Genomic DNA, 24,301 nt, shown 5'->3' on the forward strand with positions numbered 1-24,301 from the left:
ATAATCAATCTCATCTATTGAATCTGTAAGTATTGTTTTTGTATGTTTGTTTAGGCTGGATGTGGTGGCTCATTCCTGTAATAGCAGCATTTCCCAAGGCCAAGGCAGAAGAATAATTTGAGGCCAGGAGTTACCAGCCTGGGCAGCATAGCAAGACTCTGAATCTACAAATAATAGTAATAATAATAATAATTAGCCAGATGTGGTGGTGCACTCCTTTGGTCCCAGCTACTTGGGAGGCTGAAGTGGGAAGATTGCTTGAGCCTAGGAATTTGAGGCTGCAGTGAGCAATGATCACACCACTGCATTCCAGCCTGGATGACAGCAAGACCCTGTGTCTAAATAAATAAAAAATTTGTTTAGATTAAATACTGCTTAAAACAGTAAAATATTATTCTTTTCTCTAGAAAGCTTCAGGGAGTTTTTTATTCAAAAATTAATCATGCTTCTAACAAACTGTCATACAAAAAAAAATTAAACAAGCACACATGATGGAACCAATAGGTAAAGAATCCACTTAACTAACTCATGTTTAATACCTAGAGACTTGAAAGTAAAGTAATATTATGGAATTTATTGTAACTATTTTCTTTTTCTTTACTATTATTTTAGGTTCAGGGGTACATGTGCATGTCCTTATATAGGTAAATTGCATGTTGCAGCAGTTTTGTGTACAGATCATTTGTCACCCCGGTAATCAGTACCTGATACATAGTTTTTGATCCTCACCCTCATCCCACCCTTCACCCTCAAGTAGGCCTTGATGTGTGTTGTTCCCTTCTTTGTGTTCATATGTACTCATTGTTTAGCTCCCACTTACAAGTAAGAACATACAGTATTTGTGTTTCTGTCCTTGTGTTAGTTGGTGTACAATAACAGCCTCCAGCTTCATCCATGTTCCCACAAAGGACATGATCTCATTTTTTATGGCTGCATAGTATTCCATGGTATATATGTACCACATTATTTTATTTGTCCAGTGTACTATTGATAGGCATTTAGGTTAATTCCATGATTTTGTTATTGTGAACAGTGCTGTGATGAATGTACACATATATGTGACTTTATGGTAGAATGATTTATATTTCTCTATAATGGGATTGCTGGGTCATATGGTAAGTCTGTTTTAGTTTTTTGAGAAATCCTTAAACTGCTTTCCAAAGTGACTGAAGTAATTTATATTTCAATCAGCAGTGTATAAGCATTCCCTTTTTTGCACAACCCCTCCAGCATCTGTTATTTTTTTACTTTTTAGTAATAGCCATTGTGACTAGTGTGAGATGGTATCTCCTTGTGGTTTTGATTTGCATTTCTCTAACGATTGGTGATGTTGAGCTTTTCTTTTCATATGCTCATTGGCCACTTGTATGTCTTCTTTTGAAAAGTGTCTGTTCATGTGCTTGCTCACTTTTTAAGGGGGTTGTTTTCGCTTGTAGATTTAAGTTCCTTATAGACCTTGTATATTAGACGTTTGTTAGATGCATAGTTTGAAAATATTTTTTTCCATTCTGTAGGTTGTCTGCTTACTCTCTTAATAGTTACTTTTATGGTGCAGAAGCTCTTTAATTAGGTCCCATTTGTCAGTTTTTTTTGTTTTTGTTGCAGTCGCTTTTGGCATCTTCATCATGAAATGTTTGCCAGGTCCTATGTCCAGAATGTCCTAGGTTATCATCCAGGGTTTTTATAGTTTAGGCTTTACATTTAGGTCTTAAATCCATCTTGAGTTGATTTTTGTATATGATGTAAGAAACAATTATAATTTTGGTCTTTTTATCATTGATTTACCACTCTCTTATTAATTTTGAGTTTTAGACTTGTAAGAATAAAGATGAGGCCAAAGTAAAAAAAAAATTAAAAAGGAATGAGTCATCAACAATTGTGACATCATAGACTAATTAATATGGCATATTACTTTTAGTATGTTTATAACAAGCTAAGGTACACATATTCTATTATTGTGGGGAAAACATTGTTTTGAGCTTTGTTTGGTTTTGGCTTAGTTTTGATCCTTAAAGCAAGACTGACTCTACTGATTGAATTAATTGAATCATTGTTAACAGGTGGTGTTTATGTTGTCTATTTATGGAAAGAAAATGATGTATTCTACTTAAGAGAAAATAATCCAATAGATTTCTGATTCAATTGCTTAGAGATTTTTGACAAGTCTTCCTGGAAATCTGATTTTTATTCTATACTAAATTTTGAAGGAATTTCAAGTCTCATTAGTGGTAAGTCCCAAGAACTTAAACTAAGTGAAGAGCTTTTGATTTAGGATTCCCAATGTTCATGCTAGTTTTGTACCACAATCTTGTACAGATTCATCTGCCTGTTTTTTAATGGAAGATTTCTGGTATATTTTTTCCTTAACTTTTTCTGTACATCTATTTCTTCGTAGTTCATTGAAATGGTTGACAATGATTTCTCCTACCACCGTTACAAAAGACTAGGAAGTAATATGAACATAGATTATATGAAAAGCTACTATATATCAAATTGTCACTTAAAGATCAACTGTAAAATGGGATCTAGAGAAAGTGTGCAATTTTAAACCTAGAATCAATACCAGAAATTCATTGGATCAGGATTTGAAAACTAGTTGACATGTTTTGTAAGTTCTGCAATTTAATACACAGCAGAGAAATTTGAATGATTAAGGACTCAGATACCACCACTTTCTAGACTCAATAAGGGGACATTAACAAACAAGGTCAAGCTGAGGTGTGGTGATAGTTTTCTGGTAGCCCAAAATAGATTATTTTACCATTCTATGCAGAAATGGACAATTCTCATTGGGAAGAGAGGGTGTGGAAGTGAGACACTGTACAAAACATGACAAACTGCCAAAAGACTTCTCCTCTCCCCCTTACATTCATCTGGTTCCTATTGGAGATATTATGATTTTATATAATCATATTACTTTAGCCAAAGTTGATAGACCCAGGGGACTAGACCTAATTTTTCCCTAGAATAATAGTTTTTTCTTTAGGATTGTGGACTCAGAAGTTCAAAAGATCCAAAGTTGTCTCAGGTGATAGAACCTGGCTATCAGATCTGTAAGTTCGGGGCTATTAGAGGCTATGTGGAGAAAGTAGGTCTGTATTGACAGAGCAATAATGCCAACAGGCATGGTATTAAAGACTTTCCTCCCTGGGAGCAGTTCTCTTGGCAAAACGAGCATAGATCAACTTCCGCTGTCAGAGAATAGAAGTTATACTGTTCCTCTGCTAGTACCCAAAATTACCAATAAAAAAAGCTACTAATGAGTCATATCCTTTTCCATTAAGCCAACAGGAGTGCCTCTGAATATACCTTTAGTTTAATAAAAATAAAATATTATCCCTTTCCTCCACTATCTCCTCCACCAAAGGTTTTTGAACACTTCAGGATAAGCTAATGTATAAGAATAAATGTAGAAGGTCTCAGATGGTCCTTCTTTTTTTGTTGAAGCAATATTGCTATTACTGGAATTAGAGTCATCAGGGAGCTAGTGCTGATTTGGAGTTAAAAATCATCATCCTGTACTGGGTAATCAATGGGTATCGGATGAAGTCATGGTCCTGAACTGTTTCGCTGGCTGGAAGTGCTGTCAGCAAAAGAAATACAGGACAGCTTAGTTACAAATTGCACTTTATATAATAAACAGATAAAGAAAATTCTTATAAGGAGACTTCAGAAATGGCTGGCTTTTCCCAATACAGTTCTCAATGACACTTAGAAGCCATGTTGACAATCAAAAAGATGGCATAGAAATGAACCCAATGCTTGATTAAGGTTTCAAATTAAACTGTATCAAATCTAGTGAGTACTTTGATTAAAAAAGTATGATAATAAAAAGAAGGGACAGTTGGGATGACTTTCATAGATTAAAATCCAGGAAACAAACGATTGGTAGGAAGAAAAACAACTTCTTACCAGGCAATTTTATCCCCATATACGGAACTGCATTGGGCACTTCCGTCTAAATTCCCACTGTATTTAAGGAAGGAAAAGTAAAAAAAGGGACAAAAATGTTTCCTGGGATTAAACTTCTTTCTCACTTAATTTAGGTTTTCAAGATTTATCTGTATCAAGTATGTTCCAAATCCAACCGAACTATAAAAATGCTAACCTAAAACTCTGTCATAGTTATCCAGTGATAAAAAAAATTATTTTCTAATGTGTATCAAAATAATTGACAAATTTGTATATAAATAAAATAATAGTAAATGATATAAATTCCTGACAGGCCTGATGTTTAAAGCAGTAATAGTTCTCTCTGTCCAAAAAAAATCTTGTCATGCAGTTGAATAATTTTAATACAAATAATAAAAGCTACTATTGATTGAGGACTTACCATATGTCAGGTACTTTCTCTATCCAGTGTTTAGTGCACGTTATTTAATTTAATTCCCACGAATTTATAAAGAATTTTTATTCCCATTTTAAATAGGAAAGAGAACATGAAGTTAAAAAATACCATTTGCTTTTTCAATATGCATTTCTTGTGTGATTGTTTCATACACACTGTGTGGTGGGTGCTATTGATTAAATAACAAATAAGGAACAGGCCTTAACATTAAAGAATGTGTGCCCAGAGTCACATAGCATATGTCACTTGTAGGAATTAAACCTGTTTGTCTATAACATGTATTCTTGATCTTTGTGAATGTTACAGCATCCTTCTCCCACTCCCCCTACTAAAAACAAAATTAAAACACAATATGCTATATATAATATGCTATATAAAATCAGATCTAACTGTAAATGAAGTTGTCTCATTTTGCAATACCAACATGTGGGATTCTTTAGTTTCAAGGGAATGAAAGGTCAGGAGTAAGGCCAATAAATTGAAAACCTTCTTTCTGATTAATAAGCAATGTGAACTAAGACCTCTGATTGTATAGGAACAAATAGAAGCATTAGATCACCTGTTGTCTGCATACTCCAAAACATCTTTCTCATAAGTTATTAACCTGGTGATTGCAATTCAAAAGACATAATGATCTTGTAGACCTTTTCCAATTACAGATTTCATTTTTAGTCCCTGAATCTTATTTTATTTTTTTTCCCTGCTGACTTTTTATTTCCCAGCTGACTCTTCTCCATCTCCAAACTCCGTGTAAGGTGCTATGTCATCTAAAAGTCTATATCCTTTATGAAGTGAATTTTCTTTGAGGTCTCTTGTTAATTTTCTTCCCTTAACCAAAACCCTATTTATTAAAAGTGCTCCAACAGTGGAAAAGCTTTCCTGAAAGATCTTGAAGAGGATAATTTTCATGTAGATAAAACTGCTAAAGAAAAGAAAAACAGAAGTCTAATTCGGTTGCCTCTTTGATTAGATTAGCATAGTCTACTTAGTTGTAATCTATTTAACTGCTTGCAAAGCTGTTATAAACCCAAACACCATGAAATGAAACAAAAATTTACATAATTGTAAATTGTAAACATCTTTAATGGGGGCTATACCAAAAACGTCAAAGCACAGCTAATATTTTAAAACGTACTAGTTTTCATTTATTGAAAGCTTTAGTCTGTGCCAGTGTTCTATCTTATATATTATTTGATTCAATCTTTAAAAAAATCATAGGAGATGAGTATTATTATTATCTTTATTTCATAAGTGAGGAAAATGAGATGAAAGAAAGGTATAATAGATAACTTGCCTAATTCTCAAGAAGTTATGCAATTATATTTAGTCTGCACAAATATTCATCATGTGATAATAATGTTTTGAATAAAGATAATATGGTAAGCTCTGTGTAAGCTCTGTGACTCAGTATATGACCATAAAAATAAAGTCTTTTGGGGTCATTTCTGAATGCCCATCTGCTTTGATTACTTTAGCTGAAATCACTGCCAGACTCTGATAGACTAGCTCACCAAGGTATTTCCTTTTCCAGTTCAGAAAATGCACTAATTTTAATTAACCTACTCTTTCAGTCACTTACTTCCTAATTTATTCATGCTATAAATATGATTTATTCTACAAGTTAGGTATTTCAGAAAGCATTGCCTTGATTATTAAATGTAATACTACTAAGTCTGTCTCCTGCATATTATGATTTTTAATTGATTGCACATTATTTTTTAAATTTTATTTCATCAAAAATAAAATCATTCCTTTTGAATATATAAAATCAGCTCACAACTAGTTATCTCTGCCTGCAAGTGCTTTTGATCTATGGCATTAGCTAGTTACCTAAGTGGATCTGGATCACTTGATAAATTCCATTTTAAAACTTTAATCATGTTTTTAGACAATATCCTAAAATACGGATATTTCCAACAAATTTTATTTTCTAGATTTAGGAAATGCTGTGACAGTGTTCTTTAGAATACTACCCATATCAAAAGAGATAAGATTTTTATGCATGGCTTTTCTTTTCTACAGACAATAGCTTTTTAAATAATAATCTGGAAATTTACCCTGCTGACTGCCTTAGTCATAAGGTGTATTATTGGCATAATATATTTTTCAGAAGAGGCATTCAATTAGTTTTTAGATTAAAAAAATGTTGAGGGAAATAATAAATGACCATGCCAATCCTTTCTATTTTCAAATAGCTGTATTGTGATTTGGGACAGTTCTGTGGACTCATAGTTAAAAGTTCCCATTTCTTTCTTTCTAGCTACACCTACATGCACACACACATACAAACATACATATGCAAACACACATATAAACACACACAAATACAACAATATATATTCAGAGATAGCTCTTTCCCACTCTATGTATGCATGTGTGTATACAAGCATATATGCATACACGTGAAAAACTAAAACTGAATTTGATAGAAGCGTGAATATACATTATTGAACAAAGGAGACAGGATGGTGGAATTAAAAGGGTTTCATCTCAGTGCTTTCCTAAGTATAAAATGCATATATTTATAATTTTTACTTATCGCAGAGTAAACATAAAACTGATTCATTAAAACATGATCTTTTTTAAGAATTCAAAGGACATAGAATGTTGTGAAATCTAGTATTTTTACTTGTGCCTTTTTTCTTTCTAATTCCACCTCCCAATCTCTTATTTTATAAACCAGTTGATACTTAAATGGTTACTCGGGAGATGATATATCACTTACACATTTTCTATGTAGTAAACATTCATGTGTATATATATATATAAAATATTATATAAAAATATATATTTTATATATATAAATAATATATATTATAATAGTATATATAATAATATATAATTATATATAATAATATATATAAAAATATATAAATATATATTTTATATAAAAATATATATTATATAAAAATATATATAATTTTATATTATATAAAAATATATATAATTTTATATTATATAAAAATATATATTTTTATATATATATATAAAAATTCATCCAACTACTTTGTTGGAATGATTCCTATGGATTGAAACTGCCAGGGCAAAGAATATGCAAAATCTATATTTTGACTAAATTTCTCATGACAGGAGTAAATTTTCCCAGTATTTGAGAATTCCTCATTTCCTACAGCCATACAAACATTAGGTATCAATATTTCTAAGCACTGATAATATAATTTATAATGAAATTGCCTTTTATCTATTAATGTTAGGCTATATCATCTTTACATAACCTTATAAGTCATTTGTGCTATTTCATTTTCCTCTTTTCTTTTTCTTTTCATTTCCCTTGTAAAGTTAATCTCTTTGTTACTAAGAGCTCATTTATGATTAAGGATGTTAACATTTTGTCAAGCATTTTAAATATTATGTTTTTCCCATTTATTTTACTGTGGTGTTTTATTTTTTGGCTGTACAGAAATTATATATTGAAATATAATCGTGTTCTGTTTTCTTAAAACATGAATATACTTCAAATGGTAATCGATGGATTAAAGTCTTGCATTTTAAATATTATAAGCCACATTCAATGATTTGTTTGATTAATCAGACAATGTTCTTTGGCTTTATCACTTCTCTTTCTCTAGCTCTGCACAGCATATTTGTTCTGCATTTGCACTGCCTCTTAAGATATGAGTTGTAAAGTTACATTCCAACTCTACAGGCACACAGAATGAGAGAAGTAGAGCCTACACAACTGCAATGACTGTAATTTTATAATTTTGGCTGTCATGATCCTGTCTTGAAACCATAATTAATGCAATAGATTTGTTAGCTTCTCTCAGGGGTAAAAAGAAAGATCTAATTGAAACCTTGTAAAGCAACTTCATAAGTGAAATGGAAAGGGTATTTGCCTTTTATCTCCCAGCCCCACCTTGACATAGTCACAGATTATTAATGTTTCATAAAAATGTTGTAAATCTTTATGCTAATATCACTACAACTGGTGAATTTAGGTCAGTAACGACAACTGCATCTTTAATTGCTAATGTTTAATAGCATTTCGTTTCTGGAATTGCAAGGTATAGATTCTGAAAATGACTCTATAGTTGGTCATAGTCATTTTATAATTCTCAAGAAGTTTTGCACCAGCATATATAAATTTAAGACAAAAGAAATATTTCATATTCTAATAAAGTAGCAAGTTGATTCATAAAAAATAGCAGTGACATCTAGATAAAATAATAAGCACACTCCTCCTTCTCCCACACTGACTGTGTTTGGTATCACCCTTTGAACACTGTGAATAAGGCATGTTGAAATCTTAGTTTTAGATACGAAAAATACTATCTTCTCCTTTTCCTCTTCCTCCTTTTCCTCTTCTTCCTCATTTGCTTGTTCCTCCTCTTCTCCTGATGCTGCTGCAAAATAGGACAACCTGAATTCTGAGCTATGCTTATATTGTCTAATTGAAAAAGTATTACCTGTTATCGGCTGACTTATGGCACTGATTTAAATCTCTCATCATCAAATAATTCCATGAAGTTACTCTAGGATGTATTTACTCAACAAATATTTACTGAACACCTACTATGTGCCTAACTTTAATATTCATAATGACTAGGCTTAGTATATGAGACAGACTTAGCTTTTCTCTTTATGGAGCTTATCTTCATAATCACAGTTTTAAAAAAAGTTGACTGATAAGTATTTGGTTATTAACTTATAGCTTAACCTCAAAGGGACTAAGTGTCCAGTGCCAGTATATCAAGTGACTATTAAGGATATTATTGGTGCTACTAATTATAAATTGGGAATTATCAACCTATCAAATAATGAAGTTGTATAGGCACAATATAAATCCACCATATGATAGCAATGACAAAAATTAGGCCTACAGCCTAATCAGAATTCAGAGACATGAATTCAGAGATGACAAGTAAGTTACAAAAAGAGGTGACCAAGACTCCAAGTACCAAATTCTGTTGTTCCAATATCTCACCCTCAGCTCACAGCTATGACTTCATAAGGAATTACTTATGTCCAGCCTGTGGACGTAAATCTGGCCCAGATTTATGAAGAGGCTAGTTACTATAAACCAATGTATTGATACCAGCCAAAAATAGAAATGGCTTCAGAAAACAGCATTGAGGGAAAATCTTACTAATGGACAGAATTTTGAACAAAGCTTTAGGTTATCACTTTGATGTAGAAGAAGACGCTTGCACTGAGGGTATTAATAAATTTTGGGGCAGAGATGAATGACCTAGTTTTTTCGTCAAGAACCAGCTGGGTGCGGTGGCTCATGCCTGTAATCCCAGCACTTTGGGAGGCCGAGGTGGACAGATCACAAGGTCAGGAGATCGGGACCATCCTGGCCAACATGGTGAAACCCCGTCTCTACTAAAAATACAAAAAAAATTAGCTGGGCATGGTGGCACATGCCTGTAGTCCCAGCTACTTGGGAGGCTGACGTAGGAGAATCACTTGAACCCAGGAGGCAGAGGTTGCTGTGAACTGAGATTGCACCACTGCACTCCAGCCTTATGAGAGAGTGAGACTCAGTCAAAAAGAAAAAAAAAAACAGTACAGAGTAAGACTGGAAGAGCAGATATTTGAAGAAAAGTATGCAGATTTTTCTATGCGAAAGTAAATAAAATGTGAGGATTTTTATGTCTCATGGCAGTGCCCACCAACATTCATCACAGAGAAAGCATAGACAACTAGGTTAGAAAGACTCATCTAACAGTGGCTAGCCACCCTTTGACTTCAGCCACTCCTGTGCTTGCATATAATCCCACAATTGTAGTGGCCAACATTGGAGAAAGTCAGGCCACATGTGGGACTTTCACTATGGGCTCCTTCTCACTAAGCAGCCAGTGCTGCTACTGAATGTGTGACCAGTCAGAAATTTGGACCAACACTGACCCCTTGATATGACACTGGTTATTAATTTATTATCTATAAACTCCTAGTTCACCTTTCTTTGACCTGATCTGTGATACTGGCCCTTAATCCCGTGAACATTTCTCCTTTGCCAGCTGGTGCAATGTTAAGCTTTGTCAACAGGGGACAATGGAAGGACATTGAAAGGTTATAGTAAGAGGAAGGGGCTTCTCTCCTTGGTACTGGTGTAATTTTGTTTTCCTGTGATGTAGCTACTAGGAAATTAGCGTGCCAGAGACCTAGTGGCAAACACTCTGTAGTAATTTTTTGACCGCCCCACACAACTTTCCTACCCAAAAATCCAAGCCCACATGTTCCAGCAAACTTCTTCCCCACTGATCTTTTGCATATTTTTGGGGTAGCGACACTCTTTCTAATAAGATCTGATTCTCAGGCTGGGGGATGGTGTCTCTTCTAAGTTCTTATTCCTGCCTTGTTCTTTCTCTCTCAGTCTTACATGTACAACACTCTTTCACTCCTGTTAGTAGTTAATAATACCTTACATTAATTTTTCTTGTTTAAATTGTTGCTATTATTTCTGTGTCCTGACTGGATCCGGATTAATACGCATGCCATCCCCTCAAGGAAACCAACCAGGTACTTTTTGGCTAATTGACTACAACTAGCTGCCTTCCATGGTGGCAGAACAATGATTCATCTTTACTGAGATTCTTGCATTTTCTAGATGAAGGTTGTGTTTCTATTTTTCAGTGTCTTGGACAATAACACTCTCTGAAGGCAGTCAGAGAAAAAATACACATGACAAGTTAGGCAAGGAAGACTTTATTCAACACTATTGCAATAGATGAAAGAGATTGGACTCTACTAAAAAGACAGAGTTTTTAAGCACTGTGGTGAGCTGGTGGAAAGTACTAGACATTTTAGTGGGAAAGTGGGTCAATATGATCAGCCCCTCTGTGTTTGCTAATTGGTGCTTAGTTTACTGAAGTTAGGTTCCCACCCTCCCACAGAGACTAGGAGATTGGAGCACTATCTTCTTTGATGATTGTATTTCAAAAGGATGACTCCCAGGACCTCAAAGTCCTGGACTGTAAACCTTGCAAGAGGCTGGAGAAAATTTACATCTGTTTTCCAATGTAAATTTTCTAAGAAAAGAAAGGTGAGGAGTCTGTGGTCAGGAAAAAACCTAACTGTTAAAAGTTTAGTCAAGTTTTGGTCAGGGTTCACAGAATAACTGATTTATTGTCACTGGATCCCATACCATGTCACCTTGGATCAAAGAGCTCCTTTTACAGAAAAAGAAGTGAGCACGGGATCCTCCAGTCCCCCCATATCCCTCATCACTTAGAAGCTGCTAGACTAATAGAATATTAAAATGGCCTCTTAAATGTATAGCAGAATACCAGCTTGTAGTTGATGTCATTCGTTGAGTTCTGTGATTCAAGATGTGGAGTCTAGTTGAAGCCATGGCCATTACATGATTTTATAGGCCTGATAAATAGAATAAATAGATCTTGGAAACAGTGGTTCTTCTCATCACACTTCCAGGGATCCACATACGGAATTTGTACTTCCTGTAACTATAACTTTAAGCTCTCCTGGAGGGGGTCCTGGTATCCAGGGGGAATTCCAATAAATAGATGACATAGTAAAAGTTCCACAAAATCCAATTGTTGGACTGCTGCCTAATTATCTGACGCTCCTCTAGCCAAAAGACCAGCAAGCAAAACAAACAAAGTTACTATATTAGCAAGAATAATAGAATTTGATTATCATGAAGAGCTAGGAATGCTACTACCTGATGGGGTTAAGAAGAATTATGTCTAAACTTTAAGATAGTCCTTGGGGAATCTCCTGGTGTTACTGTCATGCGCGTCCGTGTGAAGAGAGTCCACCAAACAGGCTTTGTGTGAGCAACAAGGCTGTTTATTTCACCTGGGCGCAGGTGGGCTGAGTCCGAAAAAGGAGTCAGCAAAGGGTGGTGGGATTATCATTAGTTCTTATAGATTTGGGATAGGCGTACAAAGTACCTTCTCAAGGGTGGGGAGAGTATTACAAAGTACCTTCTTAAGGGCGGGGGGAGAATATATCGTGTCAGTTAGGGTGGGGCAGGAATAAATCACAATGTTGGAATGTCATCAGTTAAGGCTATTTTCACTTCTTTTGTGGATCTTCAGTTGCTTCAGGCCATCTGGATGTATACGTGCATGTCACAGGGGATATGATGGCTTAGCTTGGACTCAGAGGCCTGACAGTTACCATGTTGAGTGATATCTGTTAATGGGTAATTATAGCAAGCATGGCCTTACAAGGACATGCTATTCTTTCTTTCTTAAGTTACCATGTTGAGTGATATCTGTTAATGGGTAATTATAGCAAGCATGGCCTTATAAGGATATGCTATCCAGTGGCACAGACTTCTGAATGATTAAATTCTATATTTATCTACTGGATAGGCAACCCATAACAGTGAGAGGGCTGGTTGAGAGTGAAGGGAATGTAAAATTGGAGAAAGAGGTGGAGAAATACTAAATATAAATTTCAGCTTCAGAATCAATGAAGCAGTGCTGACTATAGTCCCACCTCTTCTATTGTGTTTTTTTCAGTGAAACACTGACCAACTGTCACATGAAGAAACAGTGATAGATTAAACTTAATACCAGACAAGGGGGGATCTGGTTAGGGCAAGGAGTAAACTGTAGCAGAAGCTCTTGGTGCCCCACCCATATCTCTACAGCCCTTATCATTTAAGTGCATAATAATTAGTAATTACTTTGGAGGGAAGGTACAGATAAAAGGGCATAATGAGGGCTTTTGGTGGGTTGACAATGTTCTCTTTTTAGATCCAGGTATTGGTTGCACAGGGGTGTTCAGTTTGTGAAAATTTAATAAACTTATGTGCATGTGTGTGTCTGTACAAAATTAAGGAAAGCAGAATGGAGTTAAAATCAGAAATATTGTTCTAGAAGTTATCAGGTATAACCAGGTTTTACAAACAGCCAATTTTGTTATTTAAATAATCAAAATATTTCCTTTAACATTTATCATGATTTCAACTGAAATACTTTATTACAGCCAGGAAACTGATTTCTATTGTATCATTATTTCTTAGGTAGTTCTGTGGTATTTAAAACGCTAATGTCCGTACAATAGCGTCAGAATGCTTTTTTTAAAAACTCAGTTAAAATGCATGCCAGGCTTGACAGGTTATGATTCAAAACATTAAATGTATCCTTCAAATTAATTTCTGTGATATTACTTTGAAATGCTTTAAAACTGGCTTTTGACTTTTTAATTTCATTACGTAAATCAAAACAGTCAATATTTCTTGGATACTTACATTCTCATTATATCCCCTTTCTTCCTCCTTCTTCTTTGGACTATTTTTTTTAATTCAGAAAAAAAAATCTTATCTTTATACCTTAACATCAGATGGTAAACCATTTTATTTAATATTCAGCCTGGTTAGAGATTTGAATGGCTATAATAGTTGGGGAGAGGTTGTAATAGTAGAGACTGGAAGATGCCTTTTTTCAGTTTAATATCAAGGTCATGTTGTTATTATCAAACTTGGTTGCATAAGGCAATTTTTTATGTTCATAAACTCTATTTTGATAAATCGATCCACTCATTCAACATTTATAGAAAAAAAACTATTACAACCAAATAGGTGGATCCTGCTCTCAGAGAACTCATTGTCTAACTACATTTTGGGATAGTGTGTCCTGAACCCCATTAGGCTGTAGCATAAGCTTGACAAAGGTAATCTAACAAGCCTTATTTTTCTATTCTCGGTCAATATTCTGTCTCTATACACAGACTAAAGATAAGTATGGAATGAGAGTTCCTACATATAGGTTATATGGTAAAATTTGTGGAATATGCAAAGAGATAAATGAGATGTATTTGCTTTACAGCATTCACCAGGGCTTAGAAGACCCTGTGGCACCTGAAAGTGAATGTGCAATTGGATTGGAGTTATGCTGCAACAATTAGCTGCTCGATTGTGTGTTTATTACATATACCAAGATCACTTAAATAACACTACAGGTAAGACTTGAAGATTTAACCTAAACTATATTCTCTCACAACAATTTGTGAGCTGACTAGTTAAGGAAGAATAGAAGTGAAAGCTGCTGAGAATTGGAAACAATGATTTCATTCTTCCCTTTCAATCTTCTAGTTAAGTGTTTCTCAATTGCTGGTGAATACCCCAGTGTGAATGCTTCCAGGAGAATTACTTTCTGACTGCCAAACTGAGTCATTATTTTGAATAGCTTTACCTTGCTAAAATGTTTTAATTTACATCTAGAATGTTCCTACTACTGAAGTTGCCCCAAGGCTAGTCAGAAGAGGGCTGTAAGAGTTTCAGAATTTAAGTATTTCTCAAAAACATCACAAACCCAAACCTGAGAACTATAGAAAATATATAATGCCTTTTTAGGCAAAATTCATCCCAAAGAATTTTTACAGGATTGAAATTCACCAGATAATTGTTTCTTTTTCAACAATGAATAAAACAGATGAAACAGCTAAAGAATAATCTTAAAATTAAACTCTAAGCTATATGACTCTTGTTTCTTATTTAGTGTGTTCTCCCCGAATTTAATGTCAAAACACTAAAAAAATTATTGTAGAATTATTGACCCAATTTGTCCTATCAAGATAATTTGTTGACTCTTTAGTAACTAAATTGGCTCAACCATACCAAAAACATATTAGTTTCTCTGTCATTATGAAACCTAAAACCATTGAATTAGCCCACAGAGTCTTATTCAGCATAGACTTGCCTAAAGCCCATATTGATTAACAGCTACATTACATGTAAACAATTTTGCCTTGTGGATAGTGAGTTACTCTAAGGAGGACTGTGATATTTTATCAAAAGTTAAGAGCATACAAAAGACTATTTGCAATATATGCCCAGTGGTTCTCAACTGATACAACTTTACACCTCCAGTGCTCTCACTCATGGACATTTGACAATATCTGGAGACATTTTAGGTTGTTCCAACTGGTTAGCATCTAGTGGATAGAAGCCAGGAATCTTGCTAAATATCCTACAGTATAAGGACAGTCCCCCACAACAAAGAATTATCTAGTTCAAAAAGCAATAATGCCAAGGTTTAAAAAACCCTGTTATATACCTCTTGTTGAAGATGTTTTATTCGGATTATAAACATACAAGTAATAATTTATATATTTGCTCCCATGCTTTCAATTTTTAGGTGACATATTTTATTTAAGCAAATGCAAAATATTTAATGAGCTTGAATAAAATTGTTTCTTAAAATGGAGAATATTTATTAAACCACTTAAGTTCAAAAAGGCAATTAAAAAACACAAGGTTTAGGCAAATAGAAATGAGTGATATTTATATCCGAAGCTTTCTTGGAAAAACGACCAGGCATAAGCTAACTGGAAGGATATTGAGAAGATTAATTTGATATGCTTTGTGAAATAGTTTCTTAACTCCTCTTGGAAAAGCTGCCCCCATGTAAGGAGATATAAAGGTGATGATCTCCAGCACTATTCCCTAGAAGCAGAGAGTCTAGCTTAGGTGAAAGCAAATGCTTGACTTCCACTTTCTTCATTTCAACAAATAAATTAAGGATCTACTGGAAAAACAATCTAAAGACTTGATAGAATTAAAAGAAAAAAAAGAAAAAACAAGGGGAACGAAAGGAAGGAAGGGAGGGAGGGAAAGAGGGAGGGAGGGAGGGAAAGAAGAGAAAGAAAAAATTTTTTTAATAAAAGGAAAGGAAAGGAAAAGAGTGAGAGAAACAAGGAAGACCCAACCGTTAATGTTAAGTCTCTGTTAGTGAGAGACAGGACTAGCTGGATTTCCTAGGCCGACTAAGAATCCCTAAGCCTAGCTGGGAAGTTGATCGCATCAACCTTTAAACACGGGGCTTGCAACTGAGCTCACACCTGACCAATCAGAGAGCTCACCAAATGCTAATTAGGCAAAAACAGGAGGTAAAGAAATAGCCAATCATCTATTGCCTGAGAGCACAGCGGGAGGGACAATGATCAGGATGTAAATCCAGGCATTCGAGCCAGCAAAGGCAACCCCCTTTGGGTCCCTCCTTGTATGGGAGCTCTGTTTTCACCCTGTTTCACTCTATTAAATCTTGCAACTGCAAGATTTAATACTCTACTGGTACGTGTTTGTTACGTCTCGAGCTGAGCTTTCGCTGGCAGTGCACCACTGCTGTTTTGACGCCGTGGCAGACACTCCGCTGACTTCCATCCCTCTGGATCCAGCAGGGTGCCCGCTGTGCTCCTAATCCAGCGAGGCGCCCATTGCTGCTCCACATCGGGTTAAATGCTTGCCATTGTTCCTGCAGGGCTAAGTGCCTGGGTTCATCCTAATTGAGTTGAACACTAGTCACTGGGGTCCATGGTTCCCTTCCGTGACCCACGACTTCTAATAGAGTTATAACACTTACCACATGGCGCAAGATTCCATTCCTTGGAATCCATGAGACCGAGAACCCCAGGTCAGAGAATACGACTCTTGCCACCATCTTGGAAGTGGCCCACCACCATCTTGGGAGCTCTGGAAGCAAGGACCCCTGGTAACATTAGGGACAGTATTTGAGAAATCTGCCTTATGGCTGTGGTTCTGTGTTGTATTCTGTACTTGCTTCTCTCTACCTTATGACTTAAATGAACTAACCTTGAAAGCAGATGAGTCTTTTGTATAAAAGACTAGAAAATGGATTGGAAGAGAAAGTTGTAAATAAATTCCTAATTGTAAAAAGGCAGTTAGTTACCTTTTTACAGTAATCCAAAAATGACTGTTTGAATTACAAGCATTTTGAATTTGGAGAAAGCTCATTTTATAATTTAAGGTAAGCAATATAGCTCTATATTTTAAATGTAATTTTAATAGTATTGATAAATCCTACATAATTATTCCATTAACCTCGGTAAATATTTTGACTTTATCCTGCAACTCAGTAGCTGAATAAAAACATACCCTCAGGACCTCATTTACTTGCTATACCTGTCTCATTTACAAGCCAATTAATTTACATTTTCAGCATTTCAATTACAAGCCTCCATTAATGCCCCCACATAATCTACAGTAATAGCTTTCTAAATTCAAATTATTCTGAAACTCTAAAATTCTGTAATTTGATATAAACCAGGAAGTACATGTTAATAAAACATATGACATGAGCCCAAATAGGTACTATTATATATTTTTATAGTCCAAATGGAACAACTCAATTGTTATCAAAAAACTATACAATTAGTATTCTATATTTGGTTTCTCAAAAAAAAAAAAACAAAAAAAAATGATACTCAAATGTGTATGTTCTACTTTCTGGATCACTGCCTTGCCCTTAGTAAAAGTTCATTGAGCGTATTCTATTCTAATGGGGCAAATTGCTATCTGTTCTCAAAATCAGACTTGTCTTCTTCCTGGGCACATGGCTGTATTACACGTAGCCACATAATGGAGATCTACTTACTGGAATGTGAGGAAAAGAGAAATGTGCATTTCCAGTCCTGGCCCGTGAAAACCTCCCCGGGCGTGCTCCTCCTTGTTTGTTTCCCTTTCAGTTGGAAGGAATGGAGATGATCCCTGGGTAACTAGATCCTCTAATCTCTTCCTGCAGGACTGACTGTGAGCACCTACTTGGGTCTAATACATTGAGTGAGGAATGAACTTGCTAGAGTGCAAGTCATGAAGAGTGAGAGCTTTTCTGCTTTTATCTGTAAAAGCAGCCAGTATTATCCTAGCACCTTCTGACAATACAGAGAAATCATGAAAATAAGCTTTTTGGGAAATATATGTGTGTATGCTCACACATACATATATATACATGCGCATATAATGAAACACACTCATAAGCATACACATATGTTTTGATAACTTTCTTCAACAGATATTCTCCCTTTTTTTTTTTTTTGTTTGAGACAGACTCTCACTCCGTTGCCCAGGCTGGATTGCAGTGGCACAATCTCGGCTCACTGCAAGCTCTGCCTCCCACGTTCACGCCATTCTCCTGTCTCAGCCTCCCAGTAGCTGGGACTACAGGTGCCTGCCACCACGCCCGGCTAATTTTTTTGTATTTTTAGTAGAGGCGGGTTTCACCCTGTTAGCCAGGATGGTCTCGATCTCCTGATCTTGTGATCCGCCTGCCTCGGCCTCCCAAAGTGCTGGGATTATAGGCGTGAGCCACCACGCCTGGCCAACAGATATTCTTTTTATGGAATTTTTTATTACTTACTGTGAGAAGTTTAACAAATCTCAAATCTAAAATCAACGAGCTAAGGCTTAAAATCCTTTTTCACCTTTTTCTCCTTTCCATCATGAGTTCTCAAAAACTCTTGTTCACATAAATCTTGGACTGACATAGGAAGCAAAGATTCCTATTAAATCATTACACTGTTTAGTTCTTTCTGCTGTGATTTTCCTTCATTCCTAATGACTCAAATTCTAGCAATTCCACTTGGTTTCACGTTTTATTTCGACTTTATCATTGCAGTCCTTGACTTTTCTGCCATTAGTATTCAAGAATCATAAAACTTTTACCACAAAAGTACTAAGCATTTGACTTGTTCTAAATATTACATAAACCTGGACTACATTCATTTTGAATGTTCTCTTTTGATTAGATCAATAGGCAATATTTCAGACTACTAACCTGATATTCACTTTTATACAGTCTTTTTTTTTTACACTTGAAGCAACTGAACTGAATACAATGATTGTGTCTTTCTTTTATTGTCTCAGAACTGTTAACCCAAGTAGTGTGTATAAAAATATAGGTAAGAATTTAAAAATTATATGCATCTGGTGACATTTCTCTTCATGATGTGAACATTGCTGCATGTTCTTTTCCACTATGATAGCTTTTACAAGGTACACCATGTCATTGGCCTTTTCTTTCAGTGAGAAGCTTGCCTTGTTCACAAAAGGCTGACAGCTCCACTCCAACTAGTGAGATTTTAAAGGAGCTTGTGACAGCGTGGCTAAGCCAGGCTTCACAATGGGTCGTCTTTGCAGTGTTAACATGAAAAGTCAGAGAGTGAAAGGAAGATTGAATAGAGTCCCAGATAAAAGGAAAATAAAGACCTAAGGACCTGTCACATAACACTTATTTTCTGAGTAAAAGTAACTAAGATATAATAAAGAATAATAGCTTTGAAGTCAGAAAGACCTAGATTCACATATTTTACCCTCTCTCAGTTTCAGTATCTTCACCTTAAAAAGTGGGGGGGGGGGGGATGCAAATATCAGCATAATAGAGCTATTAGGAAGAAAAAGTGAAAAAATATGTGTAAACAGTTCAATTCTGCATCTGTCTCCCAGAAGGACTAACATTTATAGAAACTTCTTATGTGCCAAGCACTGCTCTAGACACATAGGCAAAAATCCCTGCCCTATAGGACATTCATTCTAGTGGGAGAAATTGAGATCAATTCCAAAGACAAATTATTAAAATGTATAGTATATTAGATGATGAGAGTGGGAAGGGGAGAAAAAATGCAAGGAAGAGGGACAGGAAGGATCATATGTAGAATAATAGATAGGATGGCTCAAAGAATCAGCAGAATTTCATGAAAAGGTGACATTCCAGTAAAGTGAATGAGTGAGCCAGGTAGACTCTTGAGGACAAGCATTCTAAAGATAAGAAAAAGCAAATGCATAAAAACTAAGGCAGACGCAAATGGCTCATCCCTGGAACAATGAGGAAGCACTAGCTCATGCACAGTGAGGGAAGGTAAAATTAGTGTAAAATGAATGTCAGAAATATCATATATGACCCTGTAGGTCTTCCTCAGTGGTGATTTTTATTCTGATGGAGAAGACATGCCTGAAGTGTATTGAGCAGAAGAGTGACAAGATCTGACTAACCTGGTAAGATTACTCTGGCTGTTGTTTTGAGAATACTTGGAGTGGAGATAAGTAGCGAAGCTGATATATCAACTTATAAGCTTTTTACTAATCCAGGTAAGAGATGAAGGTAGCTTGACCTGCAGTGGTGGCAGTACAGATGAGAAGAAGTGGTTAAATTTTGTATATAACTTGAAGACAAAGTGGGCAAGATGATCTGAGTGATTGGACTGGGAGTGTGAGAGGCAGAAAGGGGTCAATGATGACTCCAAAGTTTTATATGAACAATTGGAAAAATATTCTGTTCTTGTTGTCTTTTTCTCCTCTTCCTTTTTCTTTCTTATAGTTTGAGGCTTATCGTTTGACAACAACAAATGATCAGTTTATCTTCTAGAAAGTAGATTGTCAACAATTTATAAATGAAAAGTCTGCTAGTCAGTGATAAGCAAAGGACTCTGTGTCGGAACTGGAGGGAAGAAAGACCCTCAATCACGTTCTAAGGCCAGTATTTAAGAAATATTCATAAATATGTTTTTAAAAATTTTCCAGGAGTCAAATGATACAATGTTAATGAAAGGAATTCATTCTTCGTCTGCTCAAAAATCCATTTGACAATACTTCTGTCTATATTTGGGCTCCATTTTTTGTAGGTTAAATTGTAACAACATTTGTTGACATACTCATTCTCCAAACACCATTCTTAGTACTCTATTAGGTGTAGTAGATCGCCCAGGGTCTCCAGCTTGCAGGCAGACCACTGTGGGACTTCTTAGCCTCTAGAACTGGTATAAGCCAGTTTCCCTAATTCATCTTCTCTCAAATATCTATCCATCTCTCTGTATATATCCTACTGTTTCTATCTTTCTGAAGAACCCTAATGCTTGTTCCTTGTGTATTAATATGTATTAGTATGTATTATGACTAATACATGCTCCAGGTTTAGTATGTTTTTTTATTTAAAAAAATTCATAAGATTGAAGGCTGCATTATTGATTTGCCATCTTTCTTCTTTTTAAAAATAGGCCTGTAAAATCTCCTTCTGAGCACTGCTTCAGCTGCATTCTATAAATTTTTGTATAATTTGTTTTCATTTTCATTTATAATTTCACTGAAAACAAAAACAAAACACATCATATAGTATAACCATTCCAACTCTCTTTTGGGCATTTTATGAATGGCACATCTTTTTTAATCCTTACTTATTTGTGTCTTTGAAAGTAAATTTTGTTTCATTTATCCAACATCTAGTTGGATCATATGTTTTTTAAACTAATCTTCCAATCTCTGCCTTTTGATGGAAATGTTTAGTTCATTTATTTTAAGTCTCATTACTGGTTAGGTAGGATTTATTTATGCCAAATTGGTACGTGTATATTTTATTTCTTTTTTTCAGTTTTCTTCCATTACTTGTTTCTTTTGTTTTAAATAGACATATTCTAGTATATCATTTTTATTTCCATGTTGTTTTCTTTACTTCCTATTTTTGGATTATTTCATAGTGATTGCTCTGGGAATTACATTTGCAACTTAACTTAAAACAATCTACTTCATATTAACATCAACTTAGTTTCAACAGTATACAATTTTTTCCTCATTAACTCTATAACTTTCTTCCTTCCATGTGTTATTATTACAATACAAATTATATCTGTATACATTATAAACCCATCCCTAAATAAAATCTAAATAAGTACTTATTTATAGTAAAGTGAACTTCAGGAGAGGTTTTGACCTCCGAAGCCATGGGGAATGTAATGAACTCTCCGAAACTAATTTGGTCTAGTATGTCCCAAAGACGACAACAGATTTTTAGTTTGACTCAAAGTACATTAAAAATCACCACATAACCTAAAAGTTATCATCAAGGTCCAGAAAATTCCACGGGACGTTAGGAAAAGGGAATGTTGAATTGAAACCATGCAAGAAAATTTCCACCGTTTGACCCACTCACAAGTGGGAAATTCTTTCTCTGAAACAAAACAGACTTGTAGTAAACCCCATAAGCCATCCATACAATAAATGTTTACTATGTGTCTACTTATTGGCTACTGGGAAGTAAGAATGCAGTTTCTCTTCTCAAAGAAGTCGCAAGCAAGTGTAGAAAATGTTGAGAACAAAAAATCAAGTTCTTAAGTATAACAAATGTAGGTGATGTGAAAAGGATAGCACAGGACACAATGTGTACAAAGAATAGTCCCCTAACTCCCTGAGCTCGGTGAGGGCAGGCAGGGATCACCGCTAATAAGAAGTAACACAGAAGCCAAATCTTTAAGGATAAACAAGAAAAGGAAAAAAGCAGAAAAATGCATTATTGTCATAAAGCAGTCCTACATTCAAGGAGCCATGAGATAAAATGAAGTGCCTGGGGGAAACTTTGAGAAGCTTAGTTTGAATGAACAGAGGAGAACTGGGACTTCTTAAAGAGCGTAACACTGGAAATGTGTGGAAGAGTCCAAACCACACACTATCCAAGGACAATCCACTGTCTGACATACTCAACTTTTTAACTGTGTTTTTCTCTCACAATCCACAAGTGGAAATACAAACAATAAAAACAAGGTTGAAACTGAATAATAATAGAATATTTTAAAGCAGAGTCTTTTTACTTTGTTTCTTAATTTAGTTCATGATTTTATTCTGGAGTATTGCATTTTCCTTTTGCTGACATTTAAGCAAACAAATGTAAGAAAGCTCCAGTAAGTATTAGTGAAATTTATGTAAATTAGTGATCAAAGCCCAATGAAATACAGAAAGTTGAGGCTCAGGGGACTAAAATAGGGGCCAGTAAAGTCACATCGAAGGTATTTTGTTTGAGTCTGTGAAAGATAAACTCAACAGAGACTCTCACTTCATAGCCCCTCTGCTCTTCCAATGTTACACTCCATATTATACATTAGATGAATTTTTTGTAGCATTTTGCAGTTTCTGTATCTGATAGGTACAGAATTTCATAAATAATTGAAGTCCACTCAAATATTACTACTTGTGAATGCATTTTTAACTATTTCCATTTTAGAAATGGACAAATATGCCTCCTGGTGGCAAACTGCAGGTGCATTTCAATTGTAGCTTGCACTTTACAGACATGACAAGGGTAAAGCCAATTTCAAAATTGTCCCTGAAGCATCAACTCTTCAATAACTTTCCCATAATAATGTGAACAGAAGGTTAGAACTCAAGGAAGATGCTACACTCGACATGAGGAAAATCAGACGCCACAACCATGAAGCTATGATCATTTTTGCAAACCAACTAAATAAACATTATAAAGTATCTACCAATAAAAAGCCTGAAAATTGGCCAGGTGCGGTGGCTCACGCCTGTACTCCCAGCACTTTGGGAGGCTGAGGCGGGCAGATTACGAGGTCAGGAGATCGAGACCATCCTGGCTAACACGGTGAAACCCCGTCTCTACTGAAAAAAAAAAAAAAAAATTGGCCGGGCATGGCGGCATGCACCTGTAGTCCCAGTTACTCGGGAGGCTGAGGCAGGAGAATGGCGTGAACCTGGGAGGTGGAGCTTGTAGTGAGCCGAGATCGTGCCACTGCACTCCAGCCTGGGCGACAGAGCAAGACTCCGTCTCAAAAAAAAGCATGAAAATTGTTAGGATTCCTAAGAAGGCTTTGGAGATATTCAGTAGTTACTTACAAAATTTGGGATAGAGTGCCTTTGGTTTAAGATCCTTGTTTTTCTTTTAAGAGACTCAAAATTGCACTATAACGTGGATTCTTCTAAATCTGCACAATAATTTGAGAAATACTGACAGCATTCTTGGTATGACTAAAAAGTGACAGAGTAAGGAAATCGTTTTACTTGGCTAATAAAACTGGAATATAAAGAATAAGCTCCTACAATTATTCCTCCATTATATGTTCTTAAATTATGTTTTTTGAAACCTGCTTCCTATTTCTGTCTTTAATTCATGTAGTTGATCCCATTATATTCAAAATTGCAATATAAACACAAGATACATGAAGGGACATCTCTGAACCTGGTCACACCAAAGGATGAAGAGTTTGAAAATGTATTTTCTTAGCAAAAAGTTAGATAATGTCTATTGCAAGATTATAGTCTTTCTGCAATGAAACTTAAATGACTGTCAGAATGTATTTTGGAAATATGCTTGTGCTAGTCCGTTCTCACACTGCTATGAAGAAATATCCAAGACTGGGTAATTTATACAGAAAAGATGTTTAATTGACTCACAATTCCACATGGCTAGGAAGCCTCAGGAAACTTACAATCAT

At 35.3% G+C, this 24,301-nt stretch overlaps 1 long non-coding RNA gene across 1 annotated transcript in view; it reads right to left on the reverse strand.

The window, feature by feature from the left end:
* The window catches only part of LOC129531812 (uncharacterized), a 45,195-nt gene that overhangs the window by 17,963 nt on the left and 2,931 nt on the right, over positions 1-24,301 (reverse strand). The window contains exon 2 of the long non-coding RNA XR_008677236.2: positions 16,651-16,776. This is a non-coding gene — a long non-coding RNA (uncharacterized lncRNA). The remainder of the gene's footprint in view (positions 1-16,650; positions 16,777-24,301) is intronic.

Source organism: Gorilla gorilla, chromosome 12, assembly GCF_029281585.2.
Source record: "Gorilla gorilla gorilla isolate KB3781 chromosome 12, NHGRI_mGorGor1-v2.1_pri, whole genome shotgun sequence".
NCBI lineage: Eukaryota > Metazoa > Chordata > Mammalia > Primates > Hominidae > Gorilla > Gorilla gorilla.